The following is a 23,924-nucleotide window of genomic DNA, read 5'->3' as shown; positions in this document are numbered from 1 at the left end:
GCTTCCATGTGAGGACACTGTGTACTCGCTGATGGTTATCCAAGTGATGCAAGGGGACTGGCATTGTATACATGTACGGTACGTGTGTGCACCCTGCAGGAAAGCTGGCCTTGCTATTAATAGTTCATTTTGCAATAGCTGCTTATTTCATTTCTAAATGACTGATCCTGGAGCAGCCTTCATAGGAGACAAGAAAACCAAGAGGGTGACTCATAGAAGAGGGTGGGAAAAGAAGAAAGATTTGAGAGAAGGAGAGACATAAAAAGTGGTACAAACAGGAAAGCAAGATGAGAGAAAAGAAACCACTAAGAGAGGATGGTGTGGGCGGGAGGGGGGGAAGGAGAGAAGTGACACAGCCAAGACCCAAACCCTGCCAACACGTACACACAAGCAGTCCCATGGAAGTCAAGCGGAATGCGCATAAGTGTTACAGGGACCCAGGCTGAAGGAGCAGCAGGAACATGGAGTAGGAGGAGGGAAACTTGAGATGGGAGAGAAATGGAGACCAAGAGGGAAATCGTCTCCTGTGCAGAGGGCCAGTGCAAGGCCTCACATCACTGGAGTCCAGAAAACGGTTTAATTCACCGGGACTTAGGCATGTGGGCTCTGTGCCAGCTCTCTGCACGGGCAGGAATTGTATCCAGCGGCACTCGATCAGAGGTGGCACACTACTGTCCAGGCACAAAAAGAAATGAACCTACAACCTGGATATTTAAAATGAAAGGTACCAGCAAAGAATCTGATCCAGCAAGTTCTGTGAATGTGACGAGATCTGTTTATTTATCCATATTTAAGGGCTGAATGCTGGCAATATCTGAGTCACAGAAACCAAGACATCGTGCCTTCCCCAAGGAGCTCATTCATCCCCTCTCCCTCCCTCCACCCCTGCCTGTTCTAGCTCCGTAATGCAGACGTTGCTGCTTTCTTCCACGCTCAGAGATGTACACCTGATAAACCCGGGAGTCCGGAAACGAGGTATTGTATGCAAATGGGCCAGTTGGCCTGTTTAATGAACACGCACCACCATTTACATAAACAGCACCAAGCCGGGTGTTGGCAACACAATAGCACTGCACCGTACACCCCCAGAGTTAGCTCATCCCCACCCCCTACCCCCGGGGAATTAACCGTCATTCCTCCAGGCCCAGATTCACTGCACCTCAAGAAGCCACTTCAGCCACTAAGCTATTCCCATGTATAAAATTCAGACAGGGAGGTGGAATAGGGGAAAAGATGCTGATGAACTTGAAAGCAGGCTAGGAGCACGGGGTGGGGCCTGGGGTGGGAGGGAGGACGGGTAGGGTTGGGACTTCAGGGGGCTGTATGAGGGAGAATGAAGTGGGTAGGGCTGAGCCTCGGGGAGGACTATGATGTGGCTGGGCTGGCCAGGGCAACAGAGTGGAGGGGTGGGGGGGCAGTTGGGTCTGGGGGAATGTTGGCTGGAGGTGGGGATGCAGCATTGGTCTCAGGTGCATTCAAGGCGCAGGGATGTGAGGGGACTGCCCTCACTGACCTTTCTTCCCCCATGGAGCCTGGATCCAGCCTGCCACTCTGGCCTCCAGAGCGCGCCCCCACCATGGGGACCTCGGCCTGCCAGGCCGCAGCCTGGGGCTGACCGCTGCTGAGCTGACATGCGGCTCCCACTGGCAGCCATGACCAGCAGGTCCCATGATGTACAGAGGTCATGCCTGCTGCCTTATAAAGTGGTCTCACAGAACTGAGAGATACGGTCTCCAGCAGTCTAGTTAAGACACAGCTCAGGCAACAGCATAAAGTGACCGCTTTTGAGAACTGGTTTTCTGTCATGGTATTCCGGGCTGGGCAGGGGCTGAATATCCCTGGTATCTACAGGAGTGTGCAGGCTGCTGTAGGAGAAGCTGAGATCTCTGTGACCTAGGAGATTCTGGTAGCCACTCAGAGCCTAGGAGAGAGTGCCTGAAAGCAGGAAGCATAACAGGTCTGCACATCCTTATAATGGGGGCTCAGGTCTCTCCTCTCTCACCTCTTGCAAAGCCCCCTTCCGAACATGCACTCTTCCAGAAAGCCTGCCTACCTTGCACCATCTGCAGTCCCTTCCCAGTGGCATCACCATCCCCCTGTCCTTCCCATGTCGCTACGTGAGAGGGGGGATCCTAGCTAGATCCAACGCTGCCAAACCGAACCTGGCAAAAACCATGAGCCAGGCCTCCAAAACTCAGGAGACCGGCTGCAAAATCAGGAGATTTGAAAAATAACGAATGTCATATTTGTTTGTAGCGCGTTTAGGTTGTTTTCAGGCTTATCCTGGCACACGTGAGGGGTAGAAACTTCCATTTTTTTTAAAGCAAGAGCTGAGATTCGCACATAATCACATGACTCCAAGAGCTTGAAGAGAAACATCAAATATCATGACATTATCTCATGTGTTAGCAACACTGTGGAATGGAGTCTGGGGGGAATAGGGTCAGGACTCAACATATAGAAAATTTGAAGAATTGTTCTTCCCCTGAAGAGTCCTATGCCTTAATTTGCCTTTGTCTTGTTTCTCTTTAACTGCAAATTCTTCAGGTTTCAGCTGTGTACAAGGGTGGCACTTTATTATGATGAATTATTTGTATTACATTAGCACCTATAGGACTCAATGGAAACATGGACCCTGCTGTGCGAGGCACTGGACCCAAACATCATAAGCGACAGTCTCTGCAGCGAAGAATTTACAATCTAAATAGACCAGGGTGGAGGAAGGAGTATTATTCCTGTGTTACAGACAGGGAAGGGAACTGAGGCACAGAAATTATGTAATTTGCTGAAGGTCACACAGTAACTCTGACTCAACTCAGACACTCTGAGTTCCAGTTCACTGCCTTAGCCACAAAACCATCCTTCCTCTAATCAGTGATAAGAAGTATAAAGAGGACACTGATTCCAAATTAATGAACCAAAGTAGCATTTAAACTCAACTTGCAATGACTTCACTTTAGGGCTGGAACTGACGGACTTTCCTTGGCGAGTGCTGGATGTATAGCATTCTAGGGAGCAGGCTGGGGAGTTGTTGTGGAACAGTCTGCAATCACTTTCCATTTAGCCTTTGCACCCCTTTCGTCTGTCAGTATAAACAGAGAGAGAGAAATAAAACATACAAAACTATTTGCTAACCTGAGTATTCGTTATGTTTTTTCCCCCTTTTCATTATCATCGTTTTCTAAACAGGGCAAGCCCTATGGCCCAGTTCCTCGCAGAAAATCAGTGGGAGTCAGGATCGAAATCTCCTGGGGAACTGAGCCCAGATCCTTTCCTTTTCCTTTCTGAAAATACTCATGCTTATTTCAAGCACCAAGGCTTCATTCCTGCAAAGACTTACGTCCATGCTTAACTTTACGCTCTGACAGTCCCATTGATATTACCTATCGTGCATGAAGTTATGCTTTGCACAACTCAGGCCTAAGTACAGGGGTATCTTTATGCTGTTCATTTTTTAGCCCAATTACATTTATCATAGCCAGTTGTTTTGCAAAGCCAATAACTTTACTGCCTAATGAAAAGTAAGCAGACACAACACCAGTCCTATAGCCTTGATTCTCAGGAAATGCAGATTTGTTACCTTTCATTCCTTTGTGTGCTCTTAGTAGGCTTGGCAGAAGTCAGTGTTTATTTTTTATAGCTTTGACAAATAACACCAATGTTTATTCAGCTTTTTTCTATTTTGATTAATTGAAATTTTCACAGTTGTGGGATACAGACAATAATTATTTAATGACGGTAGAAACTGAGATTCAAAAAGCTAAAGGTTCATAACCATTAAAACACACATTGCGAACCTCATATGTCAAAATATACAAAATAAATATACTTACATCAAACTCAGGGAAGTTCTCAAGCAGCGTTTTTCTTACTTTGCCTATCTATAAACTTCAACTATTATCAATGAAAATGTTTTTCAACAGTTTGTGAGTGTACAGTGGAATCGACATTTACTGACATTTACCAAGTAAAAACACTACTCCTTCCAAGCCTAACTATTAGGTATGCTCCAATTAATTTTATGCTGCACAATGCGTTCAGGCTTTGATGCTGGTCACGCTCCTAATAGTGCAGGATCTGGTCCTAAGAAAGAGGAGTAGGTTTCCTTTGCAAAAAGCACAGAGCTTATTTGCAATTTAGCTTACTAGATTTGCTTAAGGCCTTATCAGAATTTGTCTTATCGGAATGGACTCACCTATCTTCTTCTATTCCTGTTCTCTTGATATCCAAAGATTTGTCTGAATTGAGAATGTCTAAAGCCTCAGGCATGATCCTGGGTGTTCTCAAGACTTAAATGCCACTGCTTAAAGAGTTAAAGATCTAGATGGCTGCACTAAGAGGATGATAAACTAATCACTCACTCGCTGCTGGTGATCCTGGTGTCATTTACTGAAACATGGAATGCATTTAACAGTGTAAAGAAACTCGGTGCAGTCCAAAAGCCAGAGATGATTGTTAGATTGTCAAGGTTTACTATGGAGAAAGTCCTCAGTCTAATTATCTGTGTTTGAGCAACCAAAGTATTTTTCCCCTCTGCTCTTTCAAGAAGTTAACATTTTTCTTCTCAGCTATTTCATGCCAGTGGGAGTTTTTAACAAGAATAGGGACTGCAGATTCAGGTCAGGAAATACCACCCAAAAAAGGAGAGGATACATGCTTCATAGACAAAAAAATCTCTTCCAGGTGAGTAGTTAGAAGTGAGTCGTACTAGATAATCATAATGAAATTAGATAACGATAAAATAATAGCAAGGATATTTAGCACTTATCTATTCATTTACCACTTCAAAGTGCTGTAAAATGACTTGAGAAGTAAATGATGGAAAATGTCTAAGTCTCTGATGACTTTTCAGCATTCTGTAGATATTCCATTCTTTCCATTTTATTTTGATGCCAGAATCTAGTTTGATGTTAAGAGAAAAAAGTGCTTCAAGTAATTTTTGACTGTGATATCCAACCAGCTAGTGAAAAGAGAGACCCAGTTCTTAAATCTTTTCTTCACATTTTAGAATTTGGAAAATAAGGGACACTATTTTCCAATAAAAAGCAGGGTCAGAGCATAAAATCACTATAATTTATATGTTTAAAACATCACATGACTTGTGTGCTAATCCTTGGGATGCACTACTTCAAACAGTAAAGAGAAATGGCCAGGTCACTGTGTATCATGACGATTGTTTGTATTATGGTAATATCTAGAAGGCCTAATACAGACATGGGCCACATTGTGCTAAGTGCTATCTATACACATAGTCCTGCCCCAAAAAGCTAAATCTAAGAGCTAGTCTAAACAGACAAGACAGGCATCAGGTGGGAGAAAGGAACGATCATCCCCGTTTTTGATAGATAGCGAACAAAGACACAGAGAGATTAACAGATGGAGTCTGATATCCTGGCTCCTGTTGGCTAACATCTTACACCTTAAACAGAAATAAATAAATAATAATAATAATACCTAGCTCTTATTGTAGCACTTTTCACCTGTAGATCTCAAAGTGCTTTACAAAGAAGGTCAGTCTTATTATCCCCATTTTACAGATGAAGAAACTGAGGAACCGAGAGGCAAAGTAGTTTCAGTGATGTCAATGGGACCATTTGTGGTGTATGGGACTCTTCAACACGAGTAAGAGGATCAGAATCTGATGTCAGGGATCCTACCATGCAAATTCTTCCCTCTCAAATAGATGATATTTGCATAAGGAATTTTCTCTTTTTTGCTCATCTCATCACACCTTATGAGGGAAAACTATTCAGGAGTCAATCTTTCTCATAACAAAGTGAATGGCAAAACTCCTCTTAAGTTTAATGGGACCAAGAAAAATTAAGGACACATTAACAAAAACTGGGGGAGTTCAGAAGCGCATCCACATCTCAGCAGATATGAATCACTACTGCAGAATGACTATTCTCCGTACTTCTGTGCATATATTTCAAGAAACAGAAACATGTCATTCTTGCTTTTTTGCAATAGCCAATAAAAAGCTTTGCCAGCAATACCCGGATACATGAGAGGGAACCTCCACAAGAAAATTCTAGATATATAAGTTCATTATCTGCCTTTAATTCTGTCCCAAAGCCCATTGATCCCAAAGGGCATCTTTCCATTCATTGGGTTCTGAATTCGGCCATAAAGTCTGTATCTGTACTAGTGCATCTATTCATGTTTCATCCATTATGGAATCTTTCACTTGTCTTGTTACTGTAGCACTAATGAAAGGCACAATACAGCAAAGCACATAAAAACATGCTTCTCCCTTAAGCTTGAGCTTAAGTCCATCCCTATTCTTCAGCAAAGCATTTAAGCACGTGCTCAAGTGTTTTTGCCGAACACTGATGGCTTGCAGTTAAGCACACAGTTCAAGTTAAGCATGTGCTTCAGTGTTTCGCTGAATTAGTGGACTAAATGAACTGCAATATTTGATGATGTGTCATTAGCTATAGACGCATGTTGAGTATGGTGAAAGATGAAGCTGTTATCAAGTTGATTGTTTTTATACAGTTTTCTTTTGATGTCTAATTAGTTCCGAAAATTATGTTGTTTTGGTTACATTTAAAAAATAAGAATCTTTACAAGTTCTCAATAAAATGCGGGTACAAAAAGTCCCTTTTTTGAAAACAGAATCATTTATTAGTTATTACTGTAATACAACAGAATAGCAACCCCCACTCTCTCTATCAATGCATAATCATAGTTTTGGAAGCTATCAACCTACATGCATATGAAGGGCAGAACAGAGCTCCCTTCAGCCAAAATACTGCACTGGTCCCCATGATTCTGCTCAGAGAAAATGTTGGATGCATTCTTTTAGAATCTTACTCTTAAGAATTTAGTGAACCTTTGCACTCTGGATCAGATGGCAAAGTTTGAGAAAGAGCTTCCTTTCTGTTCAGTCATTTGCACCAAGTGGCTACCATTTGCTTCACAACACCTGTTGCATTTCATTCATCTGCTGAAGAACTATAGGAAACTTCTCAATAATCTTCACCACAGATAAGGCTTCAAATTTAACAAACAGGATCCTTAGATTTGACTGTCAATTAAAGTGATTTGGTGATGGATCCTTTTGAAGGGCTCTTTCCAAACCAGTCCCCAAAACAGGCTTTCATCAGTCTGAGAACTACATGCACTTTTCACTGATTGTTTTTCATTCACATAGATACCAAAGAGATAATTCTGCATTTCTGCATCACAAATACCAGAATACATTAAACCTCTCACCTTTTCAGTGGCCCTCTGCTACATCCTTCTGTTCTCCCCTTATTGTGCAAAGAGGGATACTCACATCCGTTTTTCAATGTAAATATTTCTTTCCTTTAAGTTATCCTCATACGCTAGTTGTTTGCAATGTTGTTGTAGTCATGTTGATCCCAGGATATTAGAGAGACATGTCTGAGGTGGTATCTTTTATTGGACCAACTTCTGTTGGTGAGAGAGCCAACCTTCTGAGCTACACAGAGCTCCCTGTATATTGCTTGTTATTCTAAAGGCGTACCGTGAAATTCATTCCACTGCAGAGGGCCAGCACAAAGTCCATGCATCTCTTAAGTCCTCAAGGGGTGAAGAGACCTAAATGGTACATAGGTCTAGTGTGTGTTCCCCACACAGAGGTGATCGTCATTCTGCAAAGCAGAAGCAACAGCTTTGCAACCATTTCTCTTCCAATGATATTAATTTTTTTTCTAATCACAGAAGCAAACTGTAATAAGATGACAAGGAGTCCGGTGGCACCATAAAGACGAACAGATTTATTTGGGCATAAGCTTCCATGGGTAAAAACCCACTTCTTCAGTGGTTTTTTACCCACGAAAGCTTATGCTCAAATAAATCTGTTCGTCTTTAAGGTGCCACCGGAAGCCTTGTTGTTTTTGTGGATACAGACTAACATGGCTACCCCCTGATACTTGTAATAAGATGTTTAAGTATTAAGGAACGCGTGATTATTTTGTTCTGATCTTTACAAGCAAAAAACACATTCAGGAGAACATGGAGAGTGCTGCTTTTAAAATGATTTCTATTCATTTAGGTTGATTTTTTGAAAATTCTTTCTTGGTCACCTTGGGTGAAATCCTGGACCCACTGAGCTCAATGGGAATTTTGCCATTGACTTCAGTGGGGCAAGGATTTCACCCCTTGTTTTTTTAAGCAAACTTAGTCCTAGCCCAAAGCATATACATATTCCAAACCTTTCCTCTAGTGATTAGCCAAGGTTCAGGCCTTGCTGGACTGTTCTGTTAGGAGCAGAAATTGATCATACAAATCAGGTATTTCCTTAGTGCAATCCCATTTATTTACAAAGAATGTGCACAAAGTCCTGCTTCCTTGAATACAGTGGGGATAAACAACAGTTCCTTGCTCATAATTTCCAAACTTGCCTTTCTGGCCAATCCCATGTCCCAAGGAGCTCTGTCTCTACTCCCTGTAAGGATCACACTCCCAATTGCTTCTCTCACTCTCTGCAGGCTTTCTGTCTCTCACACACAGACAAACATACCTGCAGGCACTCAGTTCTCCAGCCCTTGCACTTGCAATCAGTCCCCCAAGGGAAATCTCCCTGCCCACATTACCCAGTCTTGGCCCAAGCCCTTCCGCACTGGTCAGTTCCTTGGGTGGTTGCCTCCACTGACTCAGCCATCATCACAGAAAGGGGCATTTATTGCTCTTTCATTTAGCCTGAATGAAAGGTGCTTAGCACACCCATCAACTTTACCCAGATCTGTGTCTGATCTATATAGATCAAAGACTTACTGCATGGCAGTCATTAACACCTTTCAGCATAACAGACCGTTCTGAGGAAGGAAGCCCTTGAACTGTACAACCCACTTCAAAGATGGGTGATCCTGAATGAACCTTGAGGTATCTGGCAGGAACAATGAGTCACTCCTCCTCTAGGAATCTCTCCTTAAAACTCTAGCTGGGACTTGTGACATTATAGGTGATCAACAAGGAGAGGGGAAAAAAACCTTTGTGTTCCTTTTTGCTTCTCTCAGGTACACAAAGGAAGCCTGAAAGGTTGATTCTTGGATTATTTTTACAAGTGTTTCTTTTTCTGCTTAATTTTGACATTAGAAATTCAGGTCTTGTCTCCAGTTCTGTGAAGCGTTTTGTGACCCTTGATATGAAAGCATTGCTACAACAAAATCCAAGCATAGCCAAACAGAGTAATTGAATTGGGTGTAGCTAATCTTGTACCCTCCAGGATGCTGTATCCATGAGCACCCAAGCCCATGTATGAACTGGGCAAGAAAGTGTTTTAAAATGTAATAAGGGGAATTTAAATTATTTTGTGGGAAATGATCACTTTTGTTCAGCTGGGGTGAAAATCAGATTTGTACAAATTAAGTCAATCAAAATTTAGGCTTTCCAGGACTACAAGGAACAGCGGTGGTGTTCCAGGGAAATGCTTGGATGATTTTTCTCTAATGAGAGGGGCTGATCCTGAAACCCTTATGTCAAGGTTCCTCCCCCCACTCTGAACTCTAGGGTATAGATGTGGGGACCTGCATGAAAAACCTCCTAAGCTTATCTTTACCAGCTTAGGTCAAAACTTCCCCAAGGTAAAAAATATTCCACCCGTTGTCCTTGGACTGGCCGCTACCACCACCAAACTAATACTGGTTACTGGGGAAGAGCTGTTTGGACACGTCTTTCCCCCCAAAATACTTCCCAAAACCTTGCACCCCACTTCCTGGACAAGGTTTGGTAAAAAGCCTCACCAATTTGCCTAGGTGACTACAGACCCAGACCCTTGGATCTTAAGAACAATGAACAATCCTCCCAACACTTGCACCCCTCCTTTCCTGGGAAATGTTGGATAAAAAGCCTCACCAATTTGCATAGGTGACCACAGACCCAAACCCTTGGATCTGAGAACAATGAAAAAGCATTCAGTTTTCTTACAAGAAGACTTTTAATAAAAATAGAAGTAAATAGAAATAAAGAAATCCCCCCTGTAAAAGCAGGATGGTAGGTACCTTACAGGGTAATTAGATTCAAAACATAGAGAACCCCTCTAGGCAAAACCTTAAGTTACAAAAAAGATACACAGACAGAAATAGTTATTCTATTCAGCACAGTTCTTTTCTCAGCCATTTAAAGAAATCATAATCTAACACGTACCTAGCTAGATTACTTATTAAAAGTTCTAAGACTCCATTCCTGGTCTATCCCCGGCAAAGACAGAATATAGACAGACACACAGACCCTTTGTTTCTCTCCCTCCTCCCAGCTTTTGAAAGTATCTTGTCTCCTCATTGGACATTTTGGTCAGGTGCCAGCGAGGTTACCTTTAGCTTCTTAACCCTTTACAGGTGAGAGGAGCTTTCCCCTGGCCAGGAGGGATTTCAAACCCTTCCCTTTATATTTATGACACCTTACTTATACACATTGTCCCTCTTCATGTAAGTAAAATCCCAGATTGCTCACATGAGTAAGGGTTCAAAGTCCAGGCCCATCATTTTCCCCCTCCCTTCCAATTTTTAGAGTTATCTTCTTGAGGACTGAATAGAAAACATTTTCCTCTTCCCATTTTGGCCTTGTACGATAGTGGTTTTCCTTGTGTTTTCAAATGGAATTAAAATTAACCTGTCTCTATTACGTCTGGTTGCTTCCTTGTTTGAGTACGACATCATGGCAGCTCTGCTCTGATAACAAGATTTGTCTCCCTCTTCTGGTTCTTGCCTTTGCTTTAATTCCTTGGCTGGTTGGGGACGATTTTTATTTGTAAAGAGATGCCCAGAATCCAGAGGACATTTCACGCTTGATTCTGATGTTGGATCTATGACCGGTCTATTGTAGAAAGTTACACCTGTAAAACTATTGGGATCAGGGATGTAATCTATATATAACTGATATAGCTATATTGGTATAAACCCTAGCATTGATGCAATTAAAGGAGCCTTGTACAGAAATAGCTTATTCTGCTTTCTGAACCAGAATAAGCTACACTTATATAAGTACTTTTAGACAGAAAAACTGCATCCACAATAAGGGAGGCTGTAGCACTTTAAATATACTAGTATATTTAAAGCAACAAAACTTCCTAGTATAGACAAGCCACTAACCCAACTGAGAGTATTTCTTTTACTTATGAAAATGTGGTGAGCTTCACTTTTTTTTCCCTTTCTACAATCTTATAAATCCCGATTCAGCAAAGCACTCAAGCACATGCTTAAATCTCCTTGGCTTAAATCAGTGTTTTGCTGACTCGGAGCCTTAACCCACATTTTCCTTTTTAAAGAGTTTTTTTCTAGATGCCTTATAACAGGCCCTGTTGAATGCAGAAGAGTTCTCATTGTCTATAGAAATGACCAGACCCCAGCGACCTCTGACATTTTAAAATAAAACATTGACGAGGTGCCACGAGTTGGCTTAGTGCTAACTTAACCAGCTATCTAGCCTTTTAGGATGGCAATGAAGTCAGGTGATTCAACTGTACTTTAATGTTAGCTGCAATAACTTTATTGTAGCTCCAGGAAAGGCGTCATTATCCAAAGGGCTGCAGAAGGAATCTGCCTATCGTCTCCAGGCAAAGAGGAGAGAGAAAAGTGCGGGGAAGGTCCTGAATCTAGTGCTGAAGAGCTTCGTCAGAAAGCACGTCTGAGGAGAAAGGCTCATGTTAAGAGTGGAGTGTACCCATAACATCACCATAGAGACAGACCATTACACACAGAGGGACTGAATCTGTACTCTTCACTTTGGCAAAACACTCGCTGATTTCCACTGGCAATTTGCTGGGGAAGGAGCAATGGATGTGGCCCAATAGAGTCATCAGCACAGTAGACACAGTAAAGCCTTGTCTACACTACAGGGTAAGCCGACCTAAGTTACATAGCCTAAGTTACATAGCCTAAGTCAACTTACTGCGGTGTCTACATTGCGCTGGGTCTTACCCGTCAGGACTTACCCGTCAGCTTACCTTATGCTTCTCATTCCAGTGGAGTGACGGAGTCAACGGGAGAGTGATCTGGGGTCAATTTACCAGGTCTTCACTAGACCTGCTAAATAGACCCCCGGTGCATCAATTGCAGCAGTGTCGATGCCCAGTAAGTGTAGACATGCCCTTAGTTATAATGATCTAGCAGTGTGCAGAGAAGTCTAATGAAGAAGCACAAGTCTTCACTTGCTGGAGGATTCTCTGCTCCTTGAAGTCTTTAAACTACGATTTGAAGACTTCAATAGCACAGATATAGGTGTGAGGTTTTTTGCAGGATTGGTGGGTGAAATTCTGCGACCTGCGTTGTGCAGGAGGTCAGACTAGATGATCATAATGGTCCCTTCTGACCTAAATATCTATGAATCTAAGTCTGGTGATACATCATAAGAACTAAGTGGAGTTATGCCAGTTTGCATCTGGCCTATAATATGTATAATGTAGGGTGAACACTAACCTAAGAAAAAGTTATTATCTGTGTTTCCCCGTCCACCTACAGAATCATCTTTAGACTTTCTAACCGGCAAAGGGCCAAATATTGAGCCAGATCCTCTGCTACTGTAAATCAGTGTTGCTCCATAGAAATCAGCAGAGCCACATTGATTTGCATCAAGTGATGGTCTAGCCCACTGACTTAAATGGAGCTATGTGCCGATTGACCATTGGCTCTGATCCTGCAAACACTTGCTCACTGGAGCAGTCCTTACTCAAGCACTTTCAGTGGCTTCAGGTGAGGATGATGCACACGAGAAAAGGTTTGACGGCTCAAACTTACTCTTCTCACTGTGAAGGGAGACTGTGTTTCTTGTAGCACTTGCTGCTAAAGTTCCACTGTAGAACGTGATACAGTCCCAGTCACACACTGAAGTAAGCCATTGTTGGTGGGAGTTGGAGAAGGTTGGTTTGGGTGCAAGAAATAAGTTGTTAAGTCTTTAGAGAGGTTATCTTGTTACATATTTTTGGACCAGTACTTCTAAAGACAATGACTGCTTAAGTCTCATGCCAGATTATATCGTGGGCTGTATTTATTTTTAGATTTAAACACACACACACACACACACGCACAGAGACATCAGGGAATGTACCATTGCATCAAGATTTATTTTACTCTTTCCCCCATAATTAGTTCATAACAAGATTAAGCAGTTGTTAACTGTGTCATAAGGAAATCTACGAAGAGAATGAAATATTTAAAACAATAACAGCGTACCTATTTGGAAAGTTAAGTGCAAGACAAAGGACCAACACTAAATTACATGGACAATTTATTTTCCTGACCTTATTACTGGGCCAGATGCCAAACCCACTATTCACTGGGTGTTTTGTTTTGTTTTTTGTTTTGTTTTGGAGGAAAAAATGTTCTGGCCTACTGTTGAAGTCTCCCCAGTCAGAGCAGTGGGTGGCTACAAGAAGCATAGCTTTTGCAATTTCACTCTGCGGCGCTGATTTACAGCCTTCACAACTGCTCGAGGCCAGCAATGAACGACACAAATAGTAAAAACCGGGATGGCTTTATGGAATATTGTTCTGGTGACGTTTAAAGACAAGGGGTAGGGTGCAAATCCATTTCATGCAATGTCTCCTCTAAGCCCATCGTCTCCTCATTTCTTCCCCCTCAGAATCCCAGCTCTGGTGCAGTTTTGAACTTACATAGGAAGACAAGAGGTTAAACCAAACTGCTAACTGTGTCTCTTCAAAACTGACATTTAATACAGGGTATAAATCACTGTGGGAGCCTGTTATTCCTTCAGGAATGCAATTACATAGGGTCAAATAAAACATGAAAGAACCCAACAAGTTTTAAAATGTAGTATGTTCTCAAAAGCAGGCAAGAAGGAATGTGAAGCAGTTCAAATATGCTAACATCCACATGTTGGCCTGTATGAGAGGGATTAGAAGGAAAGGTTTCTGTTCTTTAATGATTATGTTGTTAAGCATAGGTAGGTATGCAGGTTCAGGGGCTCTTTCTGAACACTGCTCCACTCACTGAGCTTTGGGTAGATTAATGTATTCATTTAAAGCAGGTGTTTTTTACGTATCTCATTATTTTAATTGCCACCATGGCCCTATTTTACATGCCATGACCACTTAACACATGTGAAATGGGTTTATATGGACACACAAAATGAACGTTTGCCTTTTTCTTCAAGTTCTGAACCCGTAACCCAGGCACCCATAAATCAGGCATTGACCAACGGCGACATCCCGGGGGGGGGGGGGGGGAGGAGACTATAGCATTTCAAACGTTGTTTTTGTAAGTCAACCGCTGCCCTGCTCTAATTCAGTTACTCCACCACAATCTCTCTGGTTCTTTCAGCCAAAACAGATCACAATGAACACTTCTAGAAGACACCTCACTTAAGTAGATCACACACAGGCTGAAGAGTCACTGAGGATCTCATGGCTGGAGGTACCAGAACACATTCTAAACTGCTGCTCAGCAATTGCATGAACAAAAGGTAATTCCTTCCCCCAACATGTGGTCTCTTCCCTCACAACAATGTACTTCAGGCAACAGTAGCAATCTTGACTTCCAGGAATGCTGCATTTGCAATAAACATCTTGCTTATTGGGCTACTTTTTAAACAGTGATGAAGAGCTGGAGAGCAGTAAGTAAATAAATTAACCCCAACTAAGGCAACTATAAAAAGCTGAACAAAAGATAGGTCAGGTGGGTTCAGATTTCTGTATAATCACTTATTGACATTGTTCACATTTTTCTAATTTACAAGAAAAAAGGGTTTCCTCTGACTGTACAGCGATTTTTTTTTTATATAGCTCACCCACATGATGAATTTTACTACAAAGATAAATTCTGGGGCTGCAGACTGTATCTAAAATATAACGGGCAAATTTTGCTACATTGACTCATGAGGAGCAGTAGCTTACTCCCTGAGTAATGAGGACCCTAGAGAGTAAATAGAAAAGGGTTTTTTAATCAAAAAAAGTGAGATTTAATCAAAAACACAATTTTTCACATAAAAATTCTTCTTTTCAACATTTCATTTTTGGGGGGAAAAACCCACCTCAAAATGAGAAGTTTTGGAGAAACAGAATTGTTCTGTATTTCTGAAGATTTTTCATTTCAAAATTATGGGAAATGCTAACCTCACCATTTTTTTAGCTGTTCTCCCCCTCATCAAGAAAAATGGGGAATTTTTTTTTAAAAGGTAAAGTGTTTTTTAGTGTGTTACTTTTCACTTTTAAAAGTAACAATTTCATTTTGTAATACTTTCTTTATGTGAGGGTAAGTAACATCTAGACTTTATTTTCCAGTTGGAAAACAGTCACAGTGAGAGGAAATGTGGGAAAACAAATAGGCAATGAGGAAAAGTAGGCTTTTTTCAAAAGATAATTTTTCACATTTCCCTATATGGAAAAGTTAATTTCCACCATGGGTAATTTATGAATGGGGTTCTTCCCCTTTTCCAGCTAGCTCTTCTGAGTAGTCTCATTGATATAATCTCAGGTAATGATGGCAGAAGCTAAACTTAATTTGTTTTATTAGCCTCCAGCCCTCCCTACATTAGGTCCCAGTCCTGTAAAGATTTACAGGGTTAATTTTAAGCATGTACATAAGTCTTGGTAGGGTAAGGGCCTTATTAAAGGTGCCCAACATTTCCCATGATAACACCCTGTTTTCAGTAGGGTAACTTTTCTAAACTCTAACCATTTGGGATGAATTTTCCGTGCTAGATGGCTGCCTTGGCATGAGTATTTTTGGAAAATTTCAGTCCAAACAGCTCAGCCATTTTGTGAGAATGAGACCATGGAAAATAAAGTTGTTTTGTCTGAGATAAAAAATTCTTGAGACCATTTCTTTGAAAAACTTCATCACCCCCAGACTTTTGAGAAGGGTCTTGAATTTTGGGAAGGAGGTGACCATTGTATCAGGGATGTGCCTTTTACCATTCTCATGAAAATCCACCTGAATTCAGCCAAATTACTTTAGTAGAGACTTCTTTCATTTTAAATCTCTGAAGATTCTGTCTTCACTGAACATGCTCCAACCGTCATTCCTAGTGCAGATCAGACTGCACGTGCGCCATCCCCACAAAGTGACCGAGCATGCTGCAGCTCAGGGCTTTGGGAACTCATAAGGACTTTCCCTGTAATGGCTGCTCCAGGCAGGGAAGCAGACGGACAGTGGAATTGTGAGCAGGGGGCCTCTCTCCTGTGCCCTCAATGCCCCCTTCTGGATGCTGACTACTGGCACTCAGGCAGGGTGGAGGATGAAGCTCCTGGGCAGCGGGTGGAGTCCCCCTTTGGGGAGGCAAATCCAAGGCTCCCCTCCCTGAGGAGCCCTGGGCTGGCCGGAGGCCCAAGTACCCCCCCATACACTTGGCCAGAGAAGCCCTGGGCTGGCTGAAACCCTAAGCCCCCCGCACCTGCCCAGAGGAGCCCTGAGCTCAGCCCTGAACCCCCACACTTGCCTGGAGGAGCCCCCGGCTAGCCGCAGCCATGTCATGCCTCCCGTCCCTTCCCTAGACCCCAAGCCACCAGGGAAAACCCACAGCATGACAGCGTCTCTTCCCGAAGAAGAACCTGGGCTTTTGATATGCCCCATGCAGATTCCAGGGCAGCGGAGGAGGAGGAATTTGCTACTCAGCTTCTTGGGTTCATCAGTAAGATCTCTGGAGTCCAGGGAGGTTACTGATGAACCCAGGAAGCTGAATAGCACATATCGCCTTCTCAGCCACCCCAGAACGTGCGTGGGGCATAATAAAGCAAAAACGTCCCCTGCCAAACCCGCAACCAGGTGTCTGTGGCAGAGCCTCCCCCGGCCTATTATACCCGCCCCCCCGTGATGAAGCTGTCTGATTGGATGCAAAGGGGACTAAGCCTGATCAAAGGGAAGGGAAAGGAACAGACTGGGACAAGGAGACTGGGACTGGAGACAGGGGAAAGAAGACTGTAACTGGGAATTGGAGGGAGGAGACTGGGACTAGGAGCTGTGGGGAAGGAAAACCAGGACTGGGAACTGGTCAGAGAAATGGGGCAGACTAAGTGCAAGTTGACTGGAGTGGAGGGGGACACTGAGATTAAATGAGGAGCTGAGTGGAGGTGGGGAGACTGGGACTAGGAATCAGTGGGCAGGGGTGGAATGAGGGAAGGGAAGAGGAAAGAGAGAGCTGACAAGGAGCTTGGGTTATGGGGGAGAATTGGGATGGTTGGGCAAAGGGACTGGGATGAGTGTGGGAAAGTATGGGGGACACTGAGATTGGATGAGAAGCCTGGAGAGAGAAACTGAGAGCCTTTTGGGGGGCAGGGGAGAGACAGATTGGACAAGGAACCAGAATGGGAATAGGAATGGGGAACTAGGACGGGAGTACGGAGCCTGGGGTGGGGAGGAGAAAAGTTGGAGTCAACAGGGCTGAAGAGGTCAAGTGTGGGGGAAATGGGCAGAAGAGTCTGTGCCCACAAGAGACACTCCCTTCCACAGACTGGAATGGAAACCAAGATTCCTGAGTCTCACCATTCCTGTACGTTCAGCAAATACCTGGGAATCCCTCTGGCAAAATGTACGTCTCATCCCTCTCTAGTGCATGTCTACATGGAGGATAACAACCTACTATTGTTATCAGTTACTCCATACATAGGCACAAACTTTCCCCGGCGCCAGTGGGTGCTCGCACCCCCCGGCCCAACTCCAGCCCTTCCCTGCTCCTGCCCTGCCCCATTCCAACCCCTTCCCCAAAGTTCCCGCCCCAACTCTGCCCCCTCCCTGCCCCATTGGACTCCTTCCCCAAATCCCCGCCCCTGGCTCTGCCTCTTCCCCAAGCGCACCGTGTTCCCCCTCCTCCCCCTTCCCTCCCAGCTGTTTCGCAGTTCAAGCGCTGGGAACTAGGAGGAGAAGTAGAGCCTGGCGCACTCGGGGAGGAGGTGGAGGTGGAGCGGAGGTGGAGGTGAGCTGGGGCTGGGGCAGGGAGCTGCTGGTGGGTGCAGAGCACCCACCAATTTTTCCCCATGGGTGCTCCAGCCCCGGAGCAACCACAGAGTCGGTGCCTATGACTCCATAAGCTGAAGTGGCAGAAGTCTGTGCAGTAGATCTTAACGTTCCTACTCATGACCCCTATGGTGTCACTATGATGCTACCTAGGGTTTTATGGGTTTTTCAGTTGCCTTTTTTTAAAACCTAGGAAATTATAGGGGAAGAGGAACTAGGCTAAAAGAACATTATTACAGTTGCAAAATCAAGCACTCAAAAGCTAGGAAATGCCAGAATGAAGGTTGCCTGGGCAATCTTAATTTGGCCCCTTGTCCATGTATGATACAGTCTTTCATTGCAAGACCACATTCTATTATTTCCGGAGGAACCCTGCCTCATTCATGCACAGGATGGACCTTCTCTGGGACTGAATCAGGAGCTGCAATGAAGGAGGCTGTTGTCATAGGATCCCTGACTCATTTGTTGCAGAAGGTGTGTAGTAAATGAGGCAGGGGGTTGCAGGAGGAGGAAGGATGGTCTGTCTCACGGGTAAGGCAGTTGAATACTGCCCTGGAGAATTGGATTCTATCCCTGCCTCTTCCAGAGAATTCCTGAGTGATGTTGGGCAAGTCACTTAAACCAAACTTTTCCGAGATGATCTCTGATTGTGTGTTCCTCATTTTCTGGGTGCCTGACATTTGAGCCCTGGGACCTGAGTTGCAGAGGTGCAGAGCACTCACAGCTACATATGAAGTCAATGGGAGCTGTCTTAGAACACAAAGTGCTATATAATGCTAAGTACTCTGAAAAATCAGGTCTGGGGTATTTCAAATTGGGCACCCAAAATTAGTGGATACTTTTTATTTAATCTCCCTCTGTCTCAGCTTCCCATCTCTACAGGGAGATAATACCACCACCATCCCCCTCACTCAGAGGATGAAAATAAATTGTTTGTGAATAGAAGTTGCTGGTGACCTTGGTGCTTAGTCTAGCTATTCTGTATAGGCTATCATAATAATTAAAAGTGAACCATGTTTAAAATAGAATAATAGTGAATCAGTTTTTAAAAAAAGACAATAATTCATGTAGATCAGGAATTGGTAAGTTTAATATTATTTGAAAGGAAATTAATTTCACGGTCATGGAACAGTGGTTATTAATCGTGCGTGGGACAATTAGATTCCCTAGAGGTTATATTTAATGGCTATGACATTCTATAGCTAAAGTGTAAAGGTCTGTAAACTCAAGGGTCCATGCCCTATTACTGGAGAATTGCTAATATATTTCCTATTTTTAAGAAAGGGAAAAAAGTGATCTGGGAAACTATAGGCCTGTTAGTTTGACCTCAATTGTATGCAAGATCTTGGAACAAATTTTGAAAGAGAACATAGATAAAGACATAGAGGTAAACGGTAATTGGGACAAAATACAACATGGTTTAACAAAAGGTAGATCATGCCAGACCAACCTGATCTCCTTCTTTGAGAAGATAACTGATTTTTGTAGACAAAGGAAATGCATGTGGCCGTGAAAAAGGCTAATGCAGTCCTAGGATGCATCAGGCGAGGTATTTCCAGTAGTGACAGGGAGGTGTTAATACTGTTGTACAAGGCACTAGTAAGACCTCGTCGGGAATACTGTGTGCCATTCTAGTCTCCCATCTTTAAGAAAGATGAATTCAAACTGGAACTGGTGCAGAGAAGGGTCACTAGGATGATCTGAGGAATGGAAAACCTACTTTATGAGAGGAGACTCAAAAGAGGTTGGCTTGTTTAGCCTAAGCAAAAGGAGGCTGAGGAGACATGTGATTGCTCTCTATAAATACATCGGAGGGATAAATATCAGGGAGGGAGAGGAGTTATTTAAATTAAGCACCAATATAGACACAAGAACAAATGGATATAAACTGGTGATCAACAAGTTTAGGCTTGAAATTAGATGAAGGCTTCTAACCATTGAAGGAATGAAGTTTGGGAATGGAGGCAAAAAATCCTAACTGGCTTCAAGACTGAGCTTGATAATTTATGGAGGGGATGGTCTAATGAGACAGCCTACAATGGCATGTAGCCAATCTATGACTGTTAGCAGAAAATATCTCCCATGGTTGGTGATGGGACCCTAGATGGGGAGGGCTCTGAGTTACTACAGAGAATTTTTTCCCATGTGTCTGGCTAGTAAGTCTTGCTCACATGCTCAGGGGCTAACTGGTCACCATATTTGGGGTCAGGAAGGAATTTCCCCCTGGGTCAGATTGGCAGAGACCCTGGGGTCTTTTCCTTCCTCTGCAGCATGGAGCATGGGTCACTTGCAGGTTTAAATTAATATAAATGGTGTATTCTCTGTAATTTGAAGTCTTTAAATCATGATTTGAGGACTTCAGTCATTCAGTCAGAGGTTAGGTGTCTACTACAGGAGTGGGTGGGTAAGGTTCTGTGCACGGGCAGAGCGTGAACCACCAGCTGGTGGAGTCTAGCCCCCAGCCCCACCCCTTCCACCAAGACCCAACCCCTTCCACACACCCCCAGCTGGAGTCCAGGTCCCCACCACCGTAGCCACTTGACCCCCCTCCCCAGGCTAGCCCCTGCAACCCCAGAGCGCCGGGTGGGCGGGAGGCACTGGCCGCAGCCTCCTCAGCACTGGAGCACCGGGAGGGCGGGCAGCGCCAGCCACAGACTCCCCAGCCCCAGAACGCTGGCTGCACGTGGCCACAGCCTCCCCAACCCTGGAGTGCTGGGAGGGCGGGCAGTGCCGGCTACAGCCTCCCAGCTCAGGAGAGCCGGCGGCATGGCCCCAGCAGGGCCTCTGCACAGGGGGACTGGAGCCGCAGAGCAGGAAGCAGGAGGGGGAGGTCTGTAGGTGGAGCATGGGCAGGGCCTGCATAGCCTTCCCCAGCCTATGGTACCCACTGCTCATGGTTCTGTGGCCTGCAATGTGCAGGAGGTCAGACTAGATGACCACAGTGGTCCCTTCTGGCCTTAAAAGTCTATGAGTCTATAAAGCACTGAGCTACTACAGTGATGAGAGCCATGATAGAAAAGCCCATGAAAAAATTAATAATTTTGTCTTCTCAGAAGGGTTTGAATAGTGTGCAGTACATAAGGTCTTGGGCCATACATTGAAGAATGAGAAGATAGCCACATATTGAATAGCAGCTCATTAATTGAGCACCATCCATCTTAAACATCATCCGTTCCCAAACTGTGGGTCATGACCTCAAATGGAGCAGATGGGACCACAGTGATCCCTACTGTGCAGAGGACACCATTTTTCTCCACACAGCGTGACTTTGAACGTATGGTACGTGTGAGGTCATGATGCTTGGAGGACAGCATTTTGCTCTTCAAAATGGCATCCTCCATGCAGCATGACCTCACACGTGCCGTATGTAGAAGGTCACGCTGAGTGGAGGACGCCATTTTGCTCTTCAAAATTGTATCCTCCACGCTGTCTGGGGTCCCGGGAGGAAATAGTTCATTCAAATGGGGCCATGCCTGCAAAGGGTTTGGGAACCTCTGTTGTACATAAATGTGGAGGGAGCCTTGTGAAAAAAATGTATGTGATCAAAGACTGTATCAGAATATATACACACAAGGGGGCTCGATTAAGGTTGCACAGATAATGAATGCCAGAACTGAGGTTAACTTTTGAGTGTTTGACTTTGTAACCTTAATATGTTCTTTTACCATAGATTTTTGTGTGTAATTTAGAAAAGTTTGGGATAGCTTGAGCCATTAAGGCAGAGAAGTGTGGATCTGGTCCAAAGCCCATTGAAGTCAGTGGGAAGATTCCTATTAACTTCAATGGGCGTTGGATCAGGGCCAGTAGCAGGGACTGTACCACTCCCAAGGGAACCTCCAGGAGTCATTGCATATTTAAGAACACTGACAAAGTGAAGTCAATTTATCATTCATCTTTATCACTTCCTTGAGTGACAAGGACATATTGAGCCTCTCTGATTGCATCAGGAAGCAAATTCATTCACCAGGACATACAGTAACAAAATGTCCTAATTCCCAATGATGATTCAAGTTTACAAACTGGGGTAAACCAATTTAGACTGTAATATTTGGCTTGGAACTTAATGGGAGAGAAGACTGGCTAGTTAGACTGGCTCAGAGCCATTCAGGCATAGAATCGGAGTAAAAGAACTTTAAAAGCTTTGTGTCTTTTGCATTAAAAAGATAGAAAACAAATGTAAACAAGTAAGGATCAGAGATCCAGTTGTTTCAGTGTTGCCAGATTTGCACTGTCTGGTGATCTGGCTCCTGGTGAGGAAGGAAAGCCCTGGAAAAATAAATATTGATAAACAGCAGGTGAGGAAATACCTGGGAAATCTGAAGCTAGTGGATGAAATTCTGGCCCCACTGAAGTCAAAGGGACTTTTGCCATTGACTTCAGTGGGCCAGGATTTCACCTACTCACCAGCTAGTCTGAATGACATATCTCCTGGGATACGAAGGGAACTAGCTAAGGGACTTACTTTCCCTCTGACTATTATTTTGGAAAATTGTGGGCAAGTGGGGAGGTGCCAAGAGTCTGGAGTAAGCAAATGCTGTACTGATTTCAAAGAAGGAAAGGAGAATGATCCCAGCAATTAATGAGCTACATTAATGAACTTCTGTCTCTTGTAAACTAATGGAACAAATATTAAGAGGGAAAAAATCACTGAGCGTCAAGAAAAGACTAGAATCCTGTGCAGTGAGCAGGTGTTTTAAGGAACTGGCCTTCTCAGCCAGTCTTGATTGAACAGAATTATAAAAGGGGATGAAGAGATGTAGATGCAGTAGATTTGGGGCTTGTCTACATATACAGTGCTTCAGCAGCACAGCTGTATTGATGCAGCTGCACCACTGTGGCGCTTAGTGAAGATGCTACTTACAGCGATGGGACAGTTTCTCCTGTTGACATAGCCCTGTCTACACCAGGAGTTCAGTCGGTATAACTGTGTCGCTCTGGGGTGTGGATTTTCCATAGTAGTAATACCGACAGAAGTCTGTGGTGTAGATCAAGCCTTGGACACAAGTAACATTCAGGGTCTGATTCAGCAAGGTACTTAAGTACATGTGTTATTTTGAACACGTGAGTTGTACCATTGACTTGGTGAACAGGGGTCTTGGTGCTGTATCTAGAGGACTGAAAACCAGCCGAAAGGTCATAAAGTATAACAATAAGCAGCAGTGTATCAAATCCATTGGAAGTGATCTGTGAGATATTACAAAGACTGGTGGCAGATCCAATATTACTTAACGTTTTCATTGATGGTCTGGAAGAGAGAGCACACAGCATGCCAATGAGACACTAAAAGAGATGCAGCTTGGAAAAATGCAAATAAATATATATGGAGAACAAACGCTCCAAAATATAGTTGTTCTGGGAAAGGAAAGCAATAATGCTGAAAGAAGGCTAGAAGTGGTAGCAGAGAGCAAATCAGACCTGAGGCTGCAGTGCACCAGGATATAGCAACCGAAAAGGTCAGTGTAGCTTTGGGCTGCATACACAGAGGCATCATGTTATGGATCAGGCAGGAAAAGAAAGAGACACTGCGTTACACTGATATGATCACACCTGGAATACCACATGCAGTTTTAGGTACTACATAAAGAAAGTGAGCTTTGAGACAAGCTGAATTGAGCTTTGAGATCTTTACACCAGATGTAGGATGTTCATACATGTGAACAGGTGCGCCCTGCAAGGCTCTGAGCTGCTGACCAACTTGCATCTTAGATAGAGGCTTCTGAGGAGAAACAATTGAATAATCTTGAGGGAATCAAAGCAGCATTTGTCAGTAGCTCTGAATCTGTTTTGCTCAGCACTGGATTCAGGCTGACAAAGTTGTGTAGGTGATATAGCTTTAATAATGGACCTAAGACTCCAATTCATCCACAAGCAAGAGGGTGGTAAGAAACTCAGTTTCATACTTTGAAGATGTAGTCACGAATACAGTACCAACAGTGGGCCGGAGCATCTCTTGGCAAACATTTAGAGCCGATTATCTGCGCTTCTAGTTTGTGGAGGTTTGGCTCCATAAAGTTATAAGACAAACTTTGCTGAATAGCTTTTAAACAA

This window comes from Caretta caretta, chromosome 6, assembly GCF_965140235.1.
Source record: "Caretta caretta isolate rCarCar2 chromosome 6, rCarCar1.hap1, whole genome shotgun sequence".
Lineage (NCBI taxonomy): Eukaryota > Metazoa > Chordata > Testudines > Cheloniidae > Caretta > Caretta caretta.
Note: the sequence above shows the minus strand (reverse complement) of the source record.